Source organism: Leopardus geoffroyi, chromosome D4 (assembly GCF_018350155.1).
Source record: "Leopardus geoffroyi isolate Oge1 chromosome D4, O.geoffroyi_Oge1_pat1.0, whole genome shotgun sequence".
Classification (NCBI taxonomy): Eukaryota; Metazoa; Chordata; class Mammalia; order Carnivora; family Felidae; genus Leopardus; species Leopardus geoffroyi.
The window spans coordinates 49,219,616-49,234,729 of NC_059342.1; the positions used below are offsets into that span (position 1 = coordinate 49,219,616).

The 15,114-nt window shown below is 35.8% G+C and overlaps 1 non-coding gene across 1 annotated transcript; it reads right to left on the reverse strand.

Annotated features, from left to right (window-relative positions):
* Window positions 1-5,152: 5,152 nt before the first annotated feature.
* LOC123593953 lies at window positions 5,153-5,259 on the reverse strand. The gene has a single exon (XR_006710627.1). It is a non-coding gene; the product is annotated as a U6 spliceosomal RNA (small nuclear RNA).
* Window positions 5,260-15,114: the final 9,855 nt, after the last annotated feature.

Consider the following 15,114-nt stretch of genomic DNA (forward strand, 5'->3'; position numbering starts at 1 on the left):
ACTAAATGTTGTAATAAAAAGATATAGGGTGACAGGGTGGATAAAAAAAGCAAGACTCATCTATATGCTTCCTACAACAGACTCATTTCAGACCTAAAGACACCTACAGATTGAAAGTGAGAGGATGGAAAAATATTTGTCATGCAAATTGATATCAAACAGAGTCAGGGTGGCAATATTTATGTCAGACAAAACAGACTTTAAAACAAAGACTATAACAAGGGACAAAGACACTACACAATCATAATGGGGACAATAGAACAAGAGGTTGTAACAATTGTTAATGTTTATGCACCCAATACGAAAGCACCCAAATACATATAGCATGTATTAACATGCTATTAACAAACATACAGGAAATAACTGATAGTAACAAAATAATAATAGGGACTTTAACAATCCACTTCCATGAACAGAGACATCATCCAAACAGAAAATCAACAAGGAAACAGTGGCCTTGAATGACACAGTAAGCCAGATGGATTTAACAGACATCTTCAGAACATTTCATCCTAAAAGAGCAGAATACACTTTCTTTTCAAGTACACATGGAACATTTTCCAGATTATATCACATATTAGGGCACAAAACAAGTCTCAACTTTGAAGTCATACCATGTATCCTTTCTGACCATAATACTATGACACTACAAATCAACCACAAGAAAAAATATGGAATGAGCACAAATCATGGAGGTCTACTAAACAATAATTTCTTTGGTCAACCAAGAAATCAAAGAAAAATTCAAGAATTATATGGAAACGAATGAAATGAAAATACAAGGTTCTAAAATCTTTCATATGCACCAAAAGTGGTTCTAAGAGGGAAGTTTATAGTAACACAGGCCTACCTTAAGAAGCAAGAAAAATTTCAAATAAACAACCTAACCTTACACCTAAAGTGGCTAGAAAAAGAATAAACAAAACCCAAACACAGCAAAAGAAAGGAAACAATAAGATTAGAGCAGAAATAAATTATATAGAAACTAAAAAATAAAAAGAAATAAAAAGAACAGATCAATGACATCAGAAGCTTGTTCTCCAAAAGATGAACTGATAAACCTCTAGCCAGACTCATCAGAAAAAAGAGAGAGGGAGAGGTCCCAAATAAACAAAATCACAAATGAAAGAAGAGAAATAACAACCAACACCACAGAAATAAAAACAATTGTAACAGAATATTATGAAAACCTATGTGCCAAAAAATTAGAAAATTTAAAAGAGATTTCTAGAAATTCCTAGAAACATATAACCTACTAAAACTAAAGCAGGAAGAAATAGAAAACTCAAACAGACCAATTACTAGCAATGAAACTGAATCACTAATCAAAAAAACTTCCAAAAAAAACAGAAGTCCAGACCCAATGGCATCACAGGCAAATTCTACCGAATATTTAAAAGATAATTTAGTACTTATTTTTCTCAAATTATTCCAAAAAATAGAAGAGAAAGGAAAAATTCCAAATTCATTCTGTGAGACCAACATCACTCTGATACCAAAACCTGATAAAAACTCAACAAAAAAGAGTACTATAGGCTAAGAATCTAGATTATATAGATTAAATATAGATTAAAATATCCTCAACAAAATATTAGCAAAATCATATGATCATTTCAATAGATGCAAAAAAAGCATTTGATAAAGTATAACTCCATTGAGATAAAAACCCTCTGCAAAATATACCTAGAGGGAACAGACCTCAACATAACATAGGCCATATATGAAAAACCCACAGTTAATATCATATCCAGTGGGGAAAAACTGAGAGCTTTCCCCCTAAGGTCAGGAACCAGACAAGGAAGTCCACTTTCAACAATTTTATCCAACATAGTATTGGAAGCCCTAGCCACAGCAATTAAGCAACATATGGAAATAAAAGGCATCTAAAGTGGTAAGGAAGAAGTAAAACTCTCACCATTTGCAGATGACATGATACTGTATATAGAAAACCAAAACCCCATCAAAAAGCTATTAGAAGTGGTAAATGAATTCAGTAGTCACAGAATACCAAAAAAAAAAAAAAAAAAGTACAGAAATCTGGTGCATTCCTAAATACTAATAATGAAGCAGCAAAAAGTAAAATTAAGAAAAACAATCCCATTTACAACTGCACCAAAAACAATAAAATATCTAGGAATAAACTTAACCAAAATGGTGAAAGATCTGTACTCTGAAAAGTATAAAATACTGATGAAAGAAATTCAAAACGATGGAAAGAAATTGAAAGACATTCCATGCTCATGGGTTGGGGGAACAAATATCATTAAAATGTCTATACTACCCAACGCAATCTGTACATTTGAATGAGACCCTTATCAAAATACCAACAGTATTTTTTTCACAGAATTAGAACAAACAATCCTAAACCTGGTATGGAACCACAAAAAGCATCAAAATGCCTAAAGCAATCTTGAAAAAGAAAAACAAATTTGGAGGTATCACAATTCCAGATATTAAGTTATATTACCAAGTAATAATAATTAAAGCAGTATGATACTGCCATAAAAACAGACTCAGAAATCAATTGACTAGAATAGAAAACCCAGAAATAAACCCACAATTATGTGGCTAATTAATTTTTGACAAAGCAGGAAAGGGTATGCCGTGGAAATAAGACAGTCTCTTTAATAAATGGTGTTGGGAAAACTGGACAGCTAGATGAAAAATAATGAAAACAGACCACTTTCTTTTACCATACACAAAAATAAATTCAAAAAGGACTAAAGACCTAAACGTGAGACCTGAAACCATAAAAATCCTTAAAGGGAGCACAGGCGGTAATCTCTCTGATATCAGCCATAACATTTTTCTAGATATGTCTCCCAAGGCAAGGGAAATAAAAGCAAACATAAACTATCGGACTACATCAAAATACAAAGCTTTTGCACAGTGAAAGAAACATTAAGACTAAAAGGCAACTTTTTGAATGGCGGAAGATATTTGTAAATGACATATCCAATAAAGTGTTAGTATCCGAAATATGTAAAGAACTGATACATCTCAACAACCAAAAAAACAAAAAAAAAAATCCAATTAAAAAATGGACAGAAGACATGAACAGACATTTCTCCCAAGAAGACATACAGATGGCCAACAGACACATGAAAAGATGCTCAACACCACCCATCATAGAGAAAATGCAAATCAAAACTATAATGTCAGACTACCTAAAATGAAAGTCACAAGAAATAAGAGTTGGCAAGGGGATGGACATAGTGGAACCCTCTTGCACTGTCGCTGGAAATACAAACTGGTGCAGCCACTGTAGAAAACAGTATGGAGATTCCTCAGAAAGTTAAAAATAGAACTAACCTACAATCCATTCATTAAACTACTGGGTATTTACTCAAGAAGTACAAAACGCTAATTCCGGAAGACACATGCACCCTTATGTTTACTGCAGTATTATTTACAATAGCCAAACTAAGGAAGCATCCCAAGTATCCATTGATAGATGAATGGATAAAGAAGATATGATACATATAAACAATGGAATATTATGCAGCCATAAAAAAGAATTAAATCCTACCATATGCAACAACATGGATAAAGCTAGAGAGCATAATGCTAGGCAAAATAAGCCAGTCAGAGAAGAACAAATTCCATATGATGTATCTTACTTATATTTGGAATTTAAGAAACAAAACAGATGAGCAAAGGAAAAAAGGAAAAAAAAAAAAAAAACAGAGAGAGACTAACAAGAAACAGACTTTTAACTATATAGATCAAACCAAGGGTTAGCAGATGGGAGGTGGGTGGAGGGATGGGTGAAAAGGTGATGGGGATTAAAATGTACACTTATCATGATGAAAAATTAAATAAAATAGTTTTTAATAATAACAAAAAGACCTGAAAATACTTTCTGGTGAAATCCTAATGGCAAACATTATAGAGTGTAGAAAAGAAAACTACAAAATGATGCTGGGAATGTTTGTTCAAATATGGTGATGCAAAAAGCTAAGAATATGGAAATCTTTATACTCTTTCCTATATTTAGTTTTCCTTACTTTCTCAATTCTTTTCCTTGAGTTCATTTCTATTCCTTTGTATTTTTCCCACACTTTCTCTTTTAATGTCTAATTGTCCTTTCTCTTGATTTTCTCACCCCCATCTTAATTTCCATCTTTTCTCTCCTTTCCCAGAATTCTATCCTTCAGATAGAAAATAATTGAACAGTACATTATTTTCCACTGTCTTCATTATTTGTGTCTTTCCTACCAGCATTGTAGGACTTTTGTCATTTCATATGAGATACCAGCAAAAGCACATTCATTTGTACTTACAGAAGGGTATTGTTCACTATCCCTTGCATTTGTTGGCAAAGGTCTCCCATTAATAATTCTGACTTCACTTGGTACCAACAGCTTGGTAAGCAGTGTGCAGTGACATTTCAAACATATTTAGAATTGATAGCAATTGCAGAAATGAAAACAGTTCTCCTCTGCTCATTCTATTTATTTTTTCTTAGACAGGAACCTAACTGAAACAGAGATGATGAGTCACTGAAAAGTTCATTTTTTTCTTTTAGTGAGCAGAAATATTAATACAATTCAAGCAAATATATATTTTAGAAAAGCATTAAAAATTTTGTAAATATTTTAGTGTAATAATTTCAAACATCTTACTTTTTTGAAAAGAGAAATCATAAACAATATTACATATAGTATCCCATAATAACTTCAAAATATATCCTATAGTAAAATTGACCTGTTATGATACACTGAGATGGTATGTGTAAAAGCTTGGTGATTAATTGCTAGACCCCATATGAAACATTGTGTCATTATGATTCCTGACCATGTCACCTACTACCTACATAACTTTGGGTGAGGCATTAATATCTCTTTTTCTTATGTAAAAATATGGGCAATAGTACTCTCCTTGTAGACTTGTTGGGACAATTAAATAACATGTGTAAAGCGCTGAAAACTGTGTATGTCAAATAAATAGTAATGACTCATTAAAAGTTTGCCATTATTTGCTAACACTTTAACACGTTCATGTTCATAGATGACCAAGAAAGAGATTTCAGAGTCTTATCCATGATATATCTCTTCTCTCTCTCTCTTTGGATAAACATCAATAAAGGCAAACTGACTAATGATCTGGTTAATTAAATGAAAGCTAAGTCAAATTGTATAGTCCATTTTTTTTAAATATGGAATGCTTCACACATTTGTGTGTCATGCTTATACAGGGGCCATGCTAATCGAATCTGTATCATTCCAATTTTAGTAGATGTGCTGCGTAAGTGGGCACTGTGTGACCCAATTTCTATTGATGAATACTGGTACATAAACAGCAGCATATTAGTCATATATATTAAACAAAAAAATACTTTTCAAAGTCTGCAGAATCTGAGCACTTTATTTTCCTCTCAAAGTGGTGCTGTCTAAAACTTTATGAAGTCAACTTAAAATGGGTTCTCCTAGGGGTGCCTGGGTGGCTCAGTTTGTTGGGCGTCTGACTTCAGCTCAGTTCATGATCTCACTGTTTGTGAGTCCCAGCCTCACATCGGGCTCTGTGCTGACAGCTCAAAGCCTGGAGCCTGCTTCGGATTCTGTGTCTCCCTCTCTCTCTGCTCCTCCCCTGCTCACACACTGTCTCTCCCTTAAAAATAAATAAAGATATTTTTTTTAATTAAAAACAAATGAGTTCTCCTATATCATTGTCATCTTCCTGCTTTGCCAACTGTGGATTGCCAAAATACAAAGACGACTTTAAGATTGCTTAACAAATTAAGCTAATTTTATTTTTTAATGTTTGCTTTATTTATTTTGAGAGAGAGAGAGAGAGAGAGAGATAAGTGAGAATACGGGAGGGGCAGAGAGAGAGATTCCCAAGCAGGCTATGCAGCTGTCTGTACAGAGCCCAAAGTAGGACTCAAACTCCTTAACTGTGAGGTCGTGACCTGAGCTGAAACCAAGAGTCAGACACTTAACTGACTAAACCACTCAGGCCCCCTAATTTTAAAATCAGATTTATTAAACTTATATAATATTTTACTTAATCCTTTAAAAAATAAAGTAGGGATTAGGGTAAGGATTAATTTTTCCAAGCTGTTAAGTGTTATTGCTGGAGTTTAAATGCCTGAATCTGACTTATTTATCATTCTGTTCTACAATTCCAGCTTGACTATGAACCGTTTGACTTTGAAAATCAGCAGACGTAGAAAACTAAGATCACTAAGGTGTTACCTGTTCTATTGTTGAGGATTACCAGATTACATTGGGAAGGAATGGATCTCAGCTTCTTACAGCAGCAATTAAATGTGTCATTTACAAAAATTATTTATTTCCAAAAGTAGCACAGTGTGGCTAGGCCCTAATAACTGCTTTTAATTATTCCACCTTATCGCCAGAATAATCACTCGACTGGACCCAACTCTGAAAGCACTATCTGTTAGGTAGATTTTTAAAAAGTTTCTTTTAGGGGCGCCTGGGTGGCGCAGTCGGTTAAGCGTCCGACTTCAGCCAGGTCACGATCTCGCGGTCCGTGAGTTCGAGCGCCTCGTCGGGCTCCGGGCTGATGGCTCAGAGCCTGGAGCCTGTTTCCGATTCTGTGTCTCCCTCTCTCTCTGCCCCTCCCCCATTCATGCTCTGTCTCTCTCTGTCCCAAAAATAAATAAACGTTGAAAAAAAAAAACAAAAAATAAAAAAAAATAAAAAGTTTCTTTTAAGAAGTAAGGATCACAAACTGTCCAGTCCATTCAAATGGGCAGTCAACACTCTTTCCAACCTGGCTCTCCAATCTCTCTTCCTCTTCCCTACCCTTCCTCAAACCCCTCCATCATCTCTTTCTCTGGAAGCCCTGTTTCTTAACACCTTCTACTCTCAAGAATGACTCTCTCTACGTTGAGATGAAATGCTTTCTCTCCCATCCTCTCCAGACTAAATTCTTTCCAGCACCTCCTCAGGTAGGTGTGTGTGTGTGTGTGTGTGTGTGTGTGTATATATATATACATACATATATATATATACACACACACACACACACACACACACACACATCTCTCTCTCTCTGCCCCATATATATACATCTCAGAAATACATCCTTCGCAGAAGAGTGGGAAGGAGAAAAGAGGATTGAGGGTTGGAAATAAGTGCGTGTGTGTGTGCTTACCCGTGCATACACACACCATGTAAACTTGCCCCAGAGAAGTTTTTGAGAGTTTCTTCTCTTAAAAGGAGATTTTTAAAAATCCTCTGGTTAAATATCTATATACTCTCAAGTTAATAAGTTGGATAAATCAAGGAGGTCAAAGGAAGGAGAAAGGAGAAAATAAAATCTGTGTATTTTTGTCAAAAAAAAATACTAATCTCTTACACAGTTTCAAAATTTCTGTCTTTTGTGGACTTATATTTATAGCTAAGTAGTAAAAGAAGTGACTAAGCAAATACTAGAGGAGGAAATTGATACTTTCATAATAGAAAACATAGAATAAATCATGAAGAAGGCAAAGCAAAAACAAAATGCCAGACTAATGGAGAAGAGCTAATTCGCTTATAATAATCATCATAATAGCCACGAGTTTTTTAAAAAACTGATTTTGCGGAGACACCTACTCTTTTCAAACTACTTTATATATGGCCTTCAATTACACCTGCTTTCACAACGTGGATTAAAGAATGACACTTTTTATGGGGCGCCTGGGTGGCGCAGTCGGTTAAGCGTCCGACTTCAGCCAGGTCACGATCTCACAGTCCGGGAGTTCGAGCCCCGCGTCAGGCTCTGGGCTGATGGCTCAGAGCCTGGAGCCTGTTTCCGATTCTGTGTCTCCCTCTCTCTCTGCCCCTCCCCCGTTCATGCTCTGTCTCTCTCTGTCCCAAAAATAAATAAACGTTGAAAAAAAAATTTAAAGAATGACACTTTTCACCTTGGAATTCCTCATATCCCTCAATACCTTTCCTCATTTGAGAGACTATAAAAAAATCCATTTTCCCTATATTAGTTGATTTGTCCATGACACAAACTAAAGCTAAATTTTCCACGCAGGTTGATAAGTAAAAATAAAGAAGGTGATGAATACAATGTAACAATTTGGGACATTTCTGTCAAGAGTGGCCACTTATTTTTAGACTGTATTATGTTCTTAATCACACTGCAGTTTCTGTGATTTCTTTCTCTTCTTTCTTCCCAGTTTTAGTTTATCTCTAAAAAATGTAGATGTTTTTTATCACCTTTGGTAAGATTCACTTAATTCAATGTTCCATGTAAACTAAGAATTTTAAATTCTTATTAAATGAAAATGAGTTCTCCTGGAGTCAAAATCATAAAATAAATCATATGCTTCATAAAGAAATTTATGCTATCATAAAAAGAGTAATACAGATCTATATCATATATGAGGAAAAACTTAAAGTAACTCCATTTTCTTCCTAGTCATTTTTTTTCACTATTGTTCTAGTTTGTATTCTGCCCATGAAATAAGGAAAAGTGGTTATTCTATAGAAAAGCAATAATATCTCTTTAGACTATGGGAGAATAAGGGGTGCCTGGGTAGCTCTGTTGGTTAAGCATTCAACTTTGGCTCAGGTCCTGATCTTGAGGTTCCTGAGTTCAAGCCCCGCATCAGGGTCTGGACTTCCAGCTCGGAACCTGGGGACTGCTTCAGAATCTGTGTCTCCCTGTCTCTCTGCCCATTCCCCACTCCTGCACATGCTCTCTCTCCCCCATCCCTCTCTTTCTCTCTCTTAGATAAATAAACATAAATAAAAAAAATAGAATATGGGAGAATGATATGATGATGTATGCTATTACAAAAAAAGAATAAGCGGGGCGCCTGGGTGGCGCAGTCGGTTAAGCGTCCGACTTCGGCCAGGTCACGATCTCGCGGTCCGTGAGTTCGAGCCCCGCGTCAGGCTCTGGGCTGATGGCTCAGAGCCTGGAGCCTGCTTCGGATTCTGTGTCTCTCTCTCTCTCTGCCCCTCCCCCGTTCATGCTCTGTCTCTCTCTGTCCCAAAAATAAATAAACGTTGAAAAAAACAAAACAAAACAAAAAAAAAAGAATAAGAAAAGTCTATCTGTAAATACATGAAGGTATTTTTGATTTATACTGGTAAGTAGGGAAAATGCAGAATATGTTGCTGATTGCATATAAAGGGAAAATATATATATACACGTGGGTGTCAGTATATTCTTACATTATCTCTAAAAGATTTGGTAAGTTTTTTTGCTCTGGGGAAGGGTGCTAGATAGGTTCCAGATATGGACAGAAGGAAGAGATAGTCTTCATTGTATATATTTTTGTATTTAAAACATTTTTTAATCAAGTGCACATATTTCCTTTTGAAAAAATAAACATTTATAAAGAAGATTTCTGTCCCTATACAGAGAAGGGTTGACACTCAGTATTTTTAAGATCCAGTGCTAATTTTATTGCCTAGCTAGATTTGGGACAGATCCAAGAGTTTTACAAACTCTCAGAAAGTTCTATTTGTTGTAAGGCCATAAATTTATATATATTTTTTTACAACACAAGCACTAACATTCCTATGTAATATGTAACCTGAATGAGAAATTGCTTTCATGATGTATTAAGCTATACATCATCAGGGCTAGCTGTCACTCTGATGATGTATTGGTGCAATAAATCTCAAGGTGTGACACATTGAAAAAGTATTACTCAAAAGAGAATGGTCTCCAAGTTAAAAACTGATCCAACATAAAATTCAAAGAGAAAACTATAAAGAAACAATTTATCTGTTGCCAAGAATTGATATGCAAGCAAAGATGTCTTCTCCCGGCACTTCCGTTTTGAACATCACAACTGTAGCAGGCTCCGGGGAAATCAAAACAATGTGCCCCTTTTTCCAGTATCCAAGATTGATCCTGGCAATAACTGGTTAAAAGCACACCCAAGGCAACCTCAGAGGAGAAAAGAATGTGCAAAGAGCATCAAAGTTTTAAAAGTGGCACAGGAATGGAAAAAACACGTGGGCATGGGAAGCAGTTCATTAGATGGTCCACGTATCATGTAGGTAAGAATTTGTCCTGAAAGCTGAAGAGCTGGAAAACTGCATTGGAATGCAGAACCCAACTTAAGAACACAGCAGAGAATGGGGAACATGAAGTACACGTCACCAGACAATTAAGAAACAGATTAGGAAATTCTCTCTGGACTAGAAACTGACATAGGTGAAGGAATTTCATAGGCTGATTCAGAATTTTGCCATTTATTAAAAATATGACCTTGGCAATTTTGAAATAAGGTCTTGGCATTCAGACTAGAGAAATTTGGGATAGAGATGGAAAATGCTCAGTTTTATCCATTACAAGTCACCAAAGAAAGTTTCTGCACAAATTTTTCTTTCAGTGATTAACTTCATTAAGCAAATACAGAATGTGATCTTTTAGATGGCACCCCCCTCGTGAGCAATGGGAACACCGCCCAGTTAATTCATTTAGTAAGTATTAGACATTGTCCATTGCGTTTCAGGTACTGCGACCAGCCCTATGGACACAAAAGTGAACAAAACACAGTAACACTTTGCTTTTGCTCACACTTTGTCTGCCTTTTATATCCTTTACCTAATGACATCCACTTAGTCTTCCAATGGCACCTCATGTTTCATGTGCCTTCAGGTAATCAGCCATACCCATACCATCCCATGATATGATATCCCTCTTCTGAATTTCATTGAATTTCAGAATTGGATGAGACATTCTAATCCAGTTCAACATTTTCAATTTAGAAATGAGAAAGCTATGGCCTACAAGGATCAAGTGCCCTATATACGCTTAGGGAAACACAGTTATCAAGTTATACATGTAATACATGAATGAGGTCTTCATTTTCAAGAGTTCTACTTCATTATACCTGCATATTTTCACGTCTACACCACTTAGGTGGCATATGCCTCTTTTGTTTGTTTGTACTTTTTGTGTGTATAACTTAGGCTATTCCCAATTAAGGAGAATATTTTTGAGTCTAAAGACGATATGTAATTTGTCCATGTATTCTGTCCCCCTTCTAGCTCAGGCCTTCACAGTCTTTCTGACACAGGGACGTGACTGAAAATGTTCCTTTATTCAACTTTCCTAAATTGCTAAGTTCTAAGAGAGGAGCCATGTCACCATGCCAAATGGTGCTCTCCTGTGGCCCTAGTGATGCCACTTTTTTTTTTTTAAATAAATTGAGAGTCTCTTCTAACATCACATTATGAAAGGAGTTTAATCTATGTTTGGAACTGTGGTAAAGAGCATTCGAAGGGAAGGCAGTGAGCTCCAGGAAAGAACTAACAGTTCAACTATTTAAGCTGCCCAGTTCTTTCCGATGGATTTCTTTTGATCTAGGGAAAAAAAAAAATCTTGGATATGATGTAACAAACACACTTAATAAAATGGCCCCTGAAAATCCTAATGCTGAAGTGTGTGAGCTAGGAAAGTAAGCGAGTGGCCCAGACAGCCCAGTGGCAACAGATAGGAAAGCCTTTGGCTGTTAGAATGGTGTTGCGAAGGACTAAGCTCTTGTAATAAACTCTGGCTAATGAAATCGACGCTATTGCGTCAATTGCTGCAGGATTATTTTGAAGATATAAACGTAATACAAATATGTTACTTTTAGACATAAGAAACACTTTCCACTCTTCCCCTCTTCCAGGTTTCCTTTGAAAATCCAATTATACAGGAATGAAGTTTTAATTGTAATATTGATTTTACTTCTTTGCTAGGGCGTGGGACTAATTCAATTAGTTCTAACTATGGGCATAGAGTGGACAGACTAATCTTTCAGGATGTGGGCCCTACTAACTTCATACCACGTTCCTTCATGTGCAAGTCACAGAGGAACGTGAAGGCCGGAGGTGGTGCAGATATTTAAGACAGGAAAACGAGGTAGAAGCTGTGATAGTCTGTTAAAGAACTTGAGAGTTTGACAGTGGCTTTTCAAATGTAAAATTGTGCGAATCAGATTTTAGGTCACCTTTGCAATTAGCAGCCACAGCAGGATTGAGAGAACTCTCACGGAAGCAAGAGGAAGACCAATGAAACAGAAACGAAGAAATAATGTTAAGTGGCAACTACTTTCCTATTAAAAAAATCAAGTAAGTGGCTTTAATAATTTATATAAAGATGTTTTCAAGCAGGATGTTTTGTGGAAATAAGAGGTGGTATATGTCAGAGTAAATTGTACTAGATTGTTAAATAGCCAGAGAAGATTTTACTCATGGCTGTTGTAATAGGAGAGAAATACCAGAACTCCGATTACAACTCCATTGGAACAAAGGGCAGAATGGGAAGGTTTTAGGCCATCTGTGTTTGCTAATTGGCTTACCCAAAGGAAGAGTAAACTTCCTTGTATCTTCCTGACAGGAAAGAGTTTCACAGCTTGAAGCAAAGTGCCCACAGAAGTCAGGCTCTTCCTCTCCCACAGAGGCTGGGAGACAGAGGCCTACCTCATCTTCCTCGATGATTATATTTCAAAACGATGTCTCCCAAGTCATTGAGAAAGACCATCCTGGGAGCAGAACTGGCAAGAGGCTTTCAAAAAGGTTTATATCTCAGAGATACAGAGAGAAAATTTACAAGGACGAGTTTCTTAAAGTAAATACTCAAAGGAAAGGGAAGTTAGGGGCCCAGAGTCAGGCGGAGCCTGTCTAAAGTTTGGTCAAGCTGAGGGAAGAACCTCTTGGTCACTCCTTTGGAACAAAGTGAGGTGTTCCTCTGAATACAAAAATACAGGGCCCTTGCACTCCAACTGAAAAAAAAAATCGTGAAAAATACTAACATTTGAAGAGCTTATTTGTGCATAACTTCATCTTTGTTCACATTTACATCTCATCTATCCCTTTAGAAAAATGTAGCCACCTCTGGTCTAAGTTGTTCTGTTTGGAGGCCAAGAAATCAGTACAAGCTGCATCTGTGCCACTTACTGGCTATAAGCCTTTAAAAAATAACAGTCACTCTCTTTCTTGAATTTTATTATCTCATCTACAAAATGAAAGACTTCTTTCCTTTTTTTTTGTTTATTTTGAGAGAGAGTGCGCATGCTCACACATGCACACACACCAGGGAGAGGCAGAGAGAGAGAGAGAGGGAGAAAGAGAATCCCAAGCAGGCTCTGCACGGCCAGCATAGAGCCCGATGCAGGGCTCAAATTCATGAACCTTGAGATCATGACCTGAACCAAAATCAAGAGCCAGGGGCATAACAGACTGAGCCACCCAGGCACCCAAGTCTTATTTCTTATATACATTCACTGTAGCCAAATTATTCAACTTCTATAAATTTATAATAGCCATTTACATTTTATTTTCACCTTATTACCAACACCCTTGCTAAACTCTGTATTTTAAATATGTACATATTTAAATATATAATATAATATTATAATATTATTATATATTACATTATTATATTATTATAATTAATATGCATTAATATAGATGTATTATATATTTACATAATATACAAAGTGTAATATAATATAATAATATACTAAGTTATATATATATATATAATTTCTATTGATTCCATTGGATTGTTTTCAGTATAAAGTCATTTTCTCACTTAATAATGATAGTTTTGGTCCTTGCTTTTCAATTAGTACCCATCACTTTTCTTTATTACACTGGATCTTGCCTCCAGCTCATTGTTCAATTTTGTCCTGTTCCAGATTTTATGAAAATTTGTCTATAGTATCACCTTTACTCATTATGTTAGGGTTTGATTTGAGACTTATATTACAGGTTTTCTCTGAAGGAGTAATTTATTATTTTCTGATTTAGATTTGCTAGCCTAAGGAGGGAATGTGAGGTCATCTGACTCCTCATCATGATCTAACAAGATTTTTCCTGGCTAGTCTGCAGCAGTCTGGGTTTCTTTCCTTACCAAAGTGCCTCTAAAACACCAATCCCCCACGTCATTGTTCTGAGGAAACTTCTGGGGCTTCATCTCTCCTTACTGCCAATTTAGCAACTACATAAACATCTCTGCCCTTTGTAGTACTGAATTACCTCTAAAAATACTTGAAGAGTGGATATAAGAAAAGCATTAGTCATGACTTGGGGAAGAGAGAAGGGGACTAGGACAGCTTTAGAAAGCGCTTTTAGTAAGGGAAGTAGGTTCTGGAGTAAGCATCCAAAGTTACAGTGACTGAATGGCAATTCTCTACCTCCTTTTCTTAGATGACCATAATACTTTGTCTCCTCACTAGCTCATTTTTACTTTGAGGAGTGGAAATTCCTATTCAGGTATGGAAAATTACTGTCCACTGAGACACTGCTTCCTCTGGTATGTTTCCCCGATTTCAGCAATCCAATGGGAAATGTAGGAATGCCAAACACTCATTGCTAGCTTTCTCTAATGAAACCAGAACACTCAGCATTTTATATGTGTATATTTAGTATTTATATATATTAATTATTTTCATCCATTACAATTCTGTGTTTTTGAGATTTGAGAGTTCTCTGTTGAAGATGAATGAACATTCTATTTTTTTTTCCGTTTCTCTCGTCCTCTAATCTATAACCCCATGATTTTCTATTTCACACCAAATATGTACAATTCTTCCTTAGCAGAGCTTCTCCGAGATTATTATCAATGCTATTGTGGTGTAAGTCTGTGAGATTGGACTTTCTTACTGTCATTTTTCAAAGTGCTGCTGACTGTGCTGTCTAAGGAATAGTAACTCACAAATTACTTCTGTGTCTGAAGATAGAAAAAAATGTTAAGTCAATTTCTTGAATTAATTAAGAGATAACATTGATATAGGAATGGGCTAGTGCCACAAATAATTATCGCTTGAAATTACACAGTCAAAAAGGCCAATTAAGGAACCAAATATAGCTAATGAGAAAATTTAATTGATAATTTTTCAAGCTGCTGGCCTGGTCCTGATTTTTTTTCTAGAGTTCAGCAACAATAACAACAGCAAAACAACAACAAAAGGCTGCAGAGGCTCAGCTGATTTTATGAAAGCAAGATCCTTCTGGATTTCAGTTGAAATTTATTTTGCTTTTAGCTACATAAACACATAACTTATTCGACTATATATATATATATATATATATATATATATATATTTACTTTATTGTTAATTACTTCTCCCAAGGGAGTATAATTTCCTGTACTCTTTCCCAATTCAAAGGAGAAGAGATTTGTCTATACTTTAAA